Genomic DNA, 10219 nt, shown 5'->3' with positions numbered 1-10219 from the left:
ACAATTCAGAGGGTCAAATAACCTTCAATTTATTTTATTATGCAACTATGTTTTCTGAATTTAAAGGAGATATACTTTTTTTTGTTTCACACAGCTATTGTTTTGCTTATAATATGTTATTGACCCACCTTTTTTTGATTTTATGTGTTAAACTCCTAAGTCCATAAGTACTACAACGTGATAGGCGAAATATAAAAAAATTATTTTTCAAAGCTTTTTCTCGAACTTGCAAACACCATATATTAAATTTTAATATTACTGAACCCATTATAAAAAGTCTCTGGCTTCACCTCTAATAACAATCATACTTTTAGTTCTATCTAACTATCGCTTAAAGTATACTTTATGTTGTATATAATTATAATATATAATTTCAACATTAATATAGACAACTTATTCTGCGCAAAACACAGATTACTATCTAGTTTATTAGATATTTGTTGAAAAAAATATTAAAACTGACACCTTATGTCGGGTAGTTAATTGACTGACAACAGTACCTATCTGGTTATATTTGGATACTAAAACCAAGTAATTATTTAAGGGTCAAAAGTAAGCTATTAGTACATACATGCATTTATATATTTTTAAGAAACATACGTGTATGATTGTTTGAGAAAACATTTACACTATGAGTCACTTTTATAATTTATAATAGGATTCTAGGTCACTTGCTCTCAACGCATTTTCTTTAACTGAACGGATGGTAAAAATTTTGTATTACCCTCATTTTCCAACTATATAATTTGTAACTTCTAAGTGTTTCTGAGTGATTTGTTAGAGCATCAACGATGGTGGACTCTTTCTTGGAGTCCTTAAGAGTATTATAGATTTTTTTTGTTTTTTGTTTGAATAGTTAAGGACTCTAATCAAAATAGTGTGTCTAATGGTGTTTTTCAATTTGGAGTCTTTAGGAATAAAAAATATTTTTTTTTAAAGTGAAATTTAATTTTTATTTATTGCATGATTAAATATAAAGATACAATAATTAAACATAAAGATACAATAATTATTAATCTTCATCACCAAATTTGTTCCAAATATGGTCAATTAAATCATTTTTCAAATGTTGATGTATACGCCTATCCCGAACATCATTCTGAATGCCAAACATATTATTGAGATTTGTGGGTCTGTCGGTTTCCACCTGTGAACTTCTGGTGACGTCTCCTTCTTCAAATTCAGATATATCATAACGAGTGTATCCATTCCGTTCATTTCCGACTATCATATTGTGTAGTATAATACATGCTCTCATAATCTTCCATATCTTTTCTTTGTCCAAAGAAAGAGTCGGGTTTCTCACAATCGCAAATCGAGCTTGCAATACTCCAAAAGCCCGCTCCACATCTTTTCAGGTTGCTTCTTGAACTTTAGCAAATAACTCTTGTTTAGGACATTGAGGGAGTGTGATAGATTGGATAAATGTTGACCATTTTGGATATATACCGTCTGTGAGGTAGTACGCCAACTTATACATGTGTCTGTTGACCACGTACTTTACCCTGGGAGCTCGACCTTCGAAAATGTCATCAAAAACAGGAGACCGATCGAGGACATTAATATCGTTAAAGGCACCTGGAGGACCAAAAAGAGTGTGTCATATCCAAAGATCGTGTGAAGCTACAGCCTCTAAGACAATTGTCGGTTTTTATGATCCACGTGCGTACTGTCCTTTCCAAGCGGTTGGGCAATTTTCCATTCCCAATGCATACAGTCAATGCTCCCGACCATCCCAGGATACCCTCGTTTCTCTCCAATATCGAGTAGTCGTTGAAGATCCTCTGGTGTGGGTCGTCGTAGATACTCATCTCTGAATAACAGTATTATTCCGTCAGTGAAATTATGTGAACACGAAAGTGCAGTGGTCTCAGCAAGTCGGAGATATTCGTCAACCGTGTCAGCCATAGAGCCATAAGCAAGCAGACGAATTGCTGCCGTAAATTTTTGTAGTGGAGAATGACCAAACCTCCCGGTTGCATCTCTTCTTTGCTGAAAGAATGGAATGCACTCTGATAGGCCATGAACAATACGCAAGAATAATTCCTTATTCATGCGGAAACGACGTCTGAATAAATGTGACGAGAATGTCGAATCTTCGCTGAAGTAGTCATTCCATAAGCGATCGTGTCCTGCTTCACGGTTTCGTTCTATATAAGCACGTTTCCCTTGCTTAATGTTTTATGCCTCCACTATGTTGTTGAATATATCTTCGAATTATTCATCGAAAATTTCGTCCAATCTTTCTTCGAGTTCATCGGATGGAGATGATGACATATTTAGGTATCCTGCTTCAAAAAATAATATTTTTTTAAAAACTATAAGTTCAAATTCTCTATAAGTTCAAATTATCTATAAGTTATTTTTTTTAAACTATAAGTTCAAATAATCTACAAGTTTTATTTTTTTAATCTATAAGTTCAAATTATCAACAAGTTTTTTTTTTTTTAATTTATAAGTTCAAATTATATACAAGTTTTTTTTTTTAAACTAAAAAATTATCTGTAAGCTCAAATTCTCTATAAGTTCAAATTATCTATAGTTATTCTATTATCATTTTAACAATTTTTAATATGGTTTCTATAAGTTTTGGGATCATGTCTATAATATGATACAATTTCTAAAAAAAATACATGTCTATAATACTTATGCTACCACATTAGCCTTCTTATTATATGAATCATGATTCAATAAGTCTTCTTCCATTAAACTTTAGTTTGGTTTGGTCATACATGATCAAGTAAGTAATAAAGAGAAGCAAGTACGTTGGTTTCTATAAGTTTTAGTTTCGATTGGCATACATGATCAACTTTACTTTGGCTATAAATGATTTATACAAGATTGGTTAACGAGAACCAAGTAAAGAGAAGCATCTAAAGTGATAGCGTTACCGAATTAAGAGAAAGAGTACTTGTTCATTACAACTTGCTGGACATAAGAGCATCCGCAACTTCGAGTTACAGCAAAAGAAGATTACAACTCCGAGAATACAGTAGTAGCAAAAGGAAAGAAGATCTGGTGGAAACTAAGCAAACGAGATAGCTACCTAAAGACAGGCTCGAAGGAAAACTTATCAAACATTTCTTACATATAACCCGTGACTTGGATTCACATGAGGTAAATATTTTCACAAATGCACCCGTGACTTGGTTCACATGTCCTACAACTGCATCTGAAACAAAACAAAAGACAAGAGTTAGCAAATAATTAAAGTAATACGACATGTGATACAATAAGAAAGTAGTTGTAACTACTCAAGACAACTCTATAGAGAATTTGAACTTATAGTTTTTAAAAGAACACAAGCAGTTTCTGCTTAATACCAGATAGCTAAACTACTCAATACGAGATATCTAAACTACGCAATACGACATGTCTACCTCATAACATCTCAGACATAAGCTTGAGTTTAAGAGATGTTTCCATCTCAGTGAGTGGATCTTTTTTGGCAAGTAAACGATCAAGCAGTTTCTGCTTAGAGAGTTTTTATTTCACTTCCATGATGGCTTGTAACTGTGACAACTCCTCTTCTTTACCACTCTTCTTCCTCTTAGTAGAATCTTTAGCAGCCTTGACCCCAACAGATCTACCCTCCAGTTCTCCCACTTCATCTTCTGTATCAACCTCCAACACATGTTTGCGCTTTTCCTTCCCAACGTCCTTAGGCAGATAGGTGGAGGACCATTTCTGGTCATTCCTCAGCTCCCTCCAGGCATGTTCGAGGCTGAACTTGAAGGAGTAAGCATTGAAGAAATAGTCTAGCGCAGCTTTCATCACATCATCATCATTTTGACCACTTTTCTGCTCCCTCAGAGCCGCATTGTAGCATCCAACAAACTTGCAGACTTGCTCGTTGATCGTAGCCCACCTCTGCTTGCACTGACCAAGCTCTCTAGGTACTGTCCCAACCAGATGAGGGCTTGCGTTGTAGTAATCTACAATCCTCTTCTAGAAAGCACCGGCTTTCTGCTCATTGCCGACAGCAGGATCTTTACTGGTGTTAAGCCAAGCACCAATAAGGATTTTATCCTCTTTCAGAGACCATTTTCTCCTCTCCTTGACAGCATACTCGACAACAGATTCATCAGGACCTTGGCTACCGAACCAAACATGTTCGGGTGATTCAAGGTCAATTGAACTTTGACTATACAAAAGGTTAACATAACTAGTTGTGTTATCCATGGTTAGAGAATGGTATGTGTCGCTCTATTAGCAACACAGAGGCTTAAGTAAGCGAGCTTTAACTACGAAGCATTCAAAGGCAATAAAATCAGAGCAGATAGGAAGGTAGAAAGCAAACAACTAGCATTTAACACCAATCAAATCAGACTAACACCGTATTCTAACATTGTAAAACATTTAAAACCATCAAATCTAAGGGGTTAGGAAGGTAGAAAGCAAATCACAAGCATTTAACACAAATTCTATTAAAAAGTTTTAGCTATTATAAATATTTTCACGTTATATGATTTGATTATTATAAAAAATTGGACTAGTATATTACAAAGAAAAGAGAGTGCACACCTTTATACAGACACTCTCGAGGTCAGAGACGGTCGTTGTAATCCTTACAAGCTCTTCCTGAAAAAACATGAAAAATCAAAAGTTTTAAAAGATTGCATAAGATTCAATGAAAAGCACAAGAGAGAAACTAACAATGAAGATACATGACCGCCAAGCCTATTAAAACTAACCCACAGACCATTACATAAACTTCCAATGCGAAGCCATGTATAGCCTATGCTTCCTTCTTAGATAACTCAACAACGGTCCTCTCTAGCTTAACTAGCTTCGACGCATTCACATCAGATTGATCCTTAAGCTCCCTAAGTTGTCTCTGAAAGTCACTCATCTCCTCCATCACAGCCACGTCCCACCATTTCCAAACATGGCAGTCGCCATCATCAGCATTGTCGCACGTGAAGTACCTTCTGCCTGGATCTTTAGAGGTGTAAGATGTTGCGACAACAGGCTCACCACCACAGTAGCAAGTCGTCAGGATTCCATCATCAGCCTCAGGTTGAGGTGGGTACTGAAACGGCCCTGCCATATTGTAGCTACTCTCAGCTTCATCCGCGTACAGTTCAGCTTCTGCTTGAAGAAGGGAAGTTATGTCGAAATCGTCTGATGAAGAAGGCTGGCTGTACGAATAATCTTTTCCCATGCCTCGTTAACCCGAAAGCAATTGTGTAAGCAAAGATTAGATAAAGCGAAGAAGATATGTAAGCGAAGAATACAGTTAACCAACAACAATCAAAGAACATTATAAACAGGAAGATTATAAAAAGCAACGAGCAAAGGGATTAAGAACAAACGAGAAGATTATCAAAGGGAAGTTATAAACAGCAACGAGCACCGATTGAACAAAACAGAGGGATCGAGTTAGAACCGTCAGAACAGAACATGACCAAAGATTAAGAACAAACGAGAAGATTGTAAAACTCGATTGTAACTCGGTTGTAATAATCGACGGTAAAACAAACGAGAAGCTCCCCAAATCGTTTCAAATCAAAATCATGTACAAACCCTAACTACAGACGAAAAGATCCCCAAATCAATTGAAAACCCAAATCGTTTGAAACCCTAACATCATACGAAAAAATCCCCAAATCGTTTGAAAACCGAGAACCCAACCCTAAATTGAGAGAAATACAACATTGAACCTAATCTAAATCCAAAAAACTCCATGAGAAGGCTTCGGTTTACCTTCGTGTTCCGACGGATCGAATCGCCTTTCGTCGAGAGAGCTCTTTTTTTCTGCGTCTTCCGTCGAAAATAATTTTTTTTTCCAATACCAAACGCAAAAGCCGACCAAACGAATCGAATCATGCCACGTCTCTAAGGATCAAGTCCGATAAATCCTTATTTACGGATTGATCCTTAGGTTATTTAGCTTAAATAATATTATTATAATCTAATTTGCCTAGGTTAGGACGCTAAGGACTCTCGACGACCCTCCGTTGCGGATGCTGTTAGATGCCAACTAAACACCAACCACACAATTTTAAAGTAAATAATAATAAAACCCTAAAAAGGTGATTTGTTTCTTCTTCTTCTTTTCGTTCGATAAGCCGTAAACTTTTACAAGCCACAAAACAAAATGTCTAAGCGTCGTTCTCCTCCAAATCAATCACCAAGAATATAGCTTTTACTTCATATCCAACCCCACCTCTTCATCGCAGCTAAGAAATCCTTAGCCTTGGCATCTCAATCTTATCACCAACTTCTCCACCGCTCTCGCACCTTCCGACAATGCCGCTTTCAATCGATCTAGGCCGTATCTTCTCCTTCATGTTTATTTTGATTGACCAGTCTCTTCGTTTTTGTTGACTCTCTGAATTTCAGGGCCACCAAGTTAACTCGGTTTATCCGGTTGACTCTGTTTACCCAGTTCTGAGTTATCCAAGTGAGTCGACTAGCGATTTTTATTTCTGGGTAAATCATTTCATTCTCTTTCCCACATTTTTATCCTTCTTTTATTGATCATGAATTGCATTCACATCACTGTTTTGTATGGTTATGTGTATGGTGCTAGGCCAATAAAGAGATGGATGGAGAAGAAGGTGGTGACATGAGGAAATTCTTGAGAACTCCAGTTTACATAGATACATGCAATGGTGGATCTGATCTTGTGTACGGTGTTGAAAAGAATGGTGGGCTAGTGAACGCTAGGGGAAATAATTTCAAAGTACTTAGATTCATAGTTCACGATTACATGAGTTCTGGGTAAAGATTATTGCTAAACCCACGAGCTCTGTTATTTTGTTTTTTTTTTCTTGTTTAAAATAATAATTCTTAGTGTACATGGATGTTTATGCACATGTGTACATGAAGATTTTTCTAATTCATTGTACATGTGGATATGTTTATGTGTACCCATAAGACTGTTTGCCTCTAAACATGTTAATTCTTGATTCATGATTTGACATTTTTTTTTTTTTACACTTTTCGGTTAAAAATCGGCTCTTAGAGCATGATTAACCTGAGTTCTTAATTTGGGGTTCTTAATTTATGATTTGACACTTTTTGTTTTTTTGTTTTTTTTTACACTTTTCAACTAAGAACCAGCTTTTATATCTTTTATTTAAGAACCGGTTCTTAGCTTTTCTTAGTTAAAAGCTAAGAAATAGTTCTTAAACGAAGCTAAGAACCCACCCTAAAAACCTGGATTAATCATGGTCATATGAGACGGTTCTTAGTTTTTTTAGTTAAAAGCTAAAAACTCCAGCATAAAAGCTCGGGTTAATCATAGTCTTATAACCAATTGTATATGTAAAAGATTTGAAAATGTCTAATTGAATAATATATTATATAATGGAAATGTGTACATGTTTTTCTTCGGTTGTGTTATGTGTTTTGAGATGCAGCATTTTCCAACTGTTTGTGATTTGAGATGACATGTTATTTGAATGTATGTAACAAATTACGGGGTGTACATGTTAATCATTGATATCCATACTAAGATCCATACTAAGTTAGAGCATCACAATGGAAATTCTTAAAGGAATCTTTAGAGAGTGTGGAGTTCACTTTTTTAGAGTTTGTGCAAAAAAGAATCCTTAAAATCCTTTGATAAGGATTGATTCTTACACTGTTTACGGGTTCCATTGACTACGTGGCGGCTCGTGAATAGTCATCTTTTTTTTAGTTTTATTTTTATTTTTTAAATCCAAAAAATCTAAGATTAATCCAAAATGCCCTTATGCTAATGATTCCAATGAGTCTCACCATTGTGGATGGTCTTACGTTTCAAGAAAACATTGGAAACAGTTTGAGCTACTTGTTTCTAGCTTTGAGTTCTACGGTAAAAAAGTTATGCATCTGGTTCTTTCCTCCGGACCACCACCAAAAAATAGCATAACCAACCATTCCAAGAAATCTCTAAGCTAGAACACGCCCATCTTTTTGGATTCAAACGGCAAGCATCATTGTCCTCGAGCAAAGTCGGGAGCCACCGGACTCTCCGAAAAAGATGCATGTCTCAACCTTGGAGTGACAATCACCTCTTGCTTCAACCGGAGACCATGCCTCAACACTATGGAGAAAGCGAGGTCACCTTTAACCATCACCAATTGCTCTATTCCAGGGAGATAGAACGATTTAATCCTTTCATACCAAAAATTAGAGAATCGACGAAGTGTAAACAAAAAACAAAAAACAAAAAACAAATTATGCTAACTTTAGGAGAGAGAATTTTCGCTATCCAGTGGCTTAACCTCTTTATCTTTCATTTGATTGCATATTTTTAGTCATAGGAGAGGAAAAGAGAGAATTTTAGCCTCTTTATCTTTAATTTGATTCCATAGTTTTTCAGTTACATTGTAAAATATATACATAGCGTATATTTTTGTATGTACAGTGTATATAAGGTATGATGTGATGTATGCATATGTACGTAAGCTGTTGGTATATATATTTGATATACAAGACCAGCTTTCTCTTTGGTATTAATGTATGTCTTTTGAATTAAGGTTCCAAATGTTCAAAACTGTATCACAGTTAATACCAACAAATTTTTTATATATGTATATATGTATCTATATATTTTGTTTCTATTATGAATGCACTGCAGTTGTCTTGTATGTTGCCATTCGGACCTTAAGTTTATTTTAAAAATGTTTAGATTAACTCTGTATCTATAGCAATATGGTTATATATAAAATATGTTTTTAGTTGTGTTAACTCTGTCTGTTATAATTGTTTTAGTTGTATTACATCATAAATGCATAAAATATACTCTTTTCTGTATAAGTGCCACTTTAACATTATTTCTTTGTTATATAAAAAATATCATTTTACGGTTCCAATGCAATTTATAATCAATTTCATCTAAATATTAATTACAAAATGCATCGATTTTATAAATAAATTTGTTTCTCTCAAATACTATTAGTTAACTAGTTGTAATTAATAAAAACATAAATACATTTCAATCATTTTCTTAATACGTGTGAAAAATATCTAAGTGACGCTCTTTATAAAACGGAGGGAGTATCAATTAACAATTGTTTGATTCGGGAATAGATTCATGAAGACCACAGAAAGATTTTCGGGGCCCCAAAATTTTCATAGGGAAGAGAAAAGTTTCAAAAAAAAATCCACAGGGCAAACAGACAAAATTTAGCATATATACTATTCTATAGTTGATTCATATCAAATAATAATATACAAACTTATATGGAAAATTTTGCCAAAACTAACCTACAACTTGATTTTAACCCCAAACATATACTTAAACTTGAATCAAATGCAAAACTAACCTAAAAGCCTTGAGAAATTACAGTCCAGCCCCTTGTGACCAAACAAAAAAAACAGAAGTCATTTTTACGAATATAGTCTAAGTAAGTTGTCTGGACGACTTCAAAGTAAGTCTTCTGGTGTAGTTGATCTTAAAAATAATTTATAATTTTTTTTAAAAATAATTTGATAAGCGAAAAATTAAAATCATGTAATTATAAACAGTTTTAAGTGATATAAATTAAAATATAACAAAATTGAATTGTTTTCAATATAGATGAGTTTGGCAACATATGTTGTAGTGTTGTATGTATTCTTAGGGTTAGATTTTGGAAAGTTTGAATGTTTTTTTTAAAAATTAAATTTTTACCTATACGTGTCTATTTTTGTGTATAGTAAACACTTTTGAAGTTTAATTTGATTTTATGAAGTGTTTAGTTAGTTAATTAAGTTTAGGGGTTATGTTTAGGGTCTAGACGACTTTCGTCTGGTGAAGAAATTAAAACAGACGACTTACATGTAAGTCGCCCAAATATTCCCGCCTAAACTTTTTTTAAAAAATATTTTCCCGCTTAAATAATTTAAACCAGACGACTTACTTTTATTAAGTTTTCTATTTTAGTTTCCCGCTAAAAATATTTTAATTTCCCACTAAAAATATTAAAGTCTTCTGGACGACTTACAAGTAAGTCGTCTAGGAAGTCGTCTGAATCAAAAATATTTAACCTAATTAGATTTTTTGTATCTCTATATAAAGAAAAATTTACATATTCTCTCTCCTCCTCTCAAATGGTTGCAACAAAAATGTAATGTTCATCATTCTAAAACTCTTCAACCTCTCTCTAATCTCTTTGACTTGAAAACACCAAACTTTATATGAATTTTTCAGTTTTGTCTCATATCTTTCTTACTAATCTATCTTTTTTTGCGGGTTTTTAATAAGATGGTACTCATCTGCCACTCATTTAAAGGTAGATCTATT

At 34.2% G+C, this 10219-nt stretch overlaps 1 long non-coding RNA gene across 1 annotated transcript; it reads left to right on the top strand.

Annotated features, from left to right (window-relative positions):
• The first annotated feature begins 6027 nt into the window (after window positions 1-6027).
• Window positions 6028-6921, top strand: LOC106379425. Its single transcript, XR_001276034.3, has 2 exons — window positions 6028-6435; window positions 6536-6921. It is a non-coding gene; the product is annotated as an uncharacterized LOC106379425 (long non-coding RNA).
• Window positions 6922-10219: the final 3298 nt, after the last annotated feature.

The sequence above is a fragment of the Brassica napus genome, chromosome C7 (assembly GCF_020379485.1).
Source record: "Brassica napus cultivar Da-Ae chromosome C7, Da-Ae, whole genome shotgun sequence".
In the NCBI taxonomy this organism is placed as follows: Eukaryota; Viridiplantae; Streptophyta; class Magnoliopsida; order Brassicales; family Brassicaceae; genus Brassica; species Brassica napus.
The sequence above is the reverse complement of the archived record's forward strand: the minus strand, read 5'-3'. Positions and strand labels throughout refer to the sequence as shown.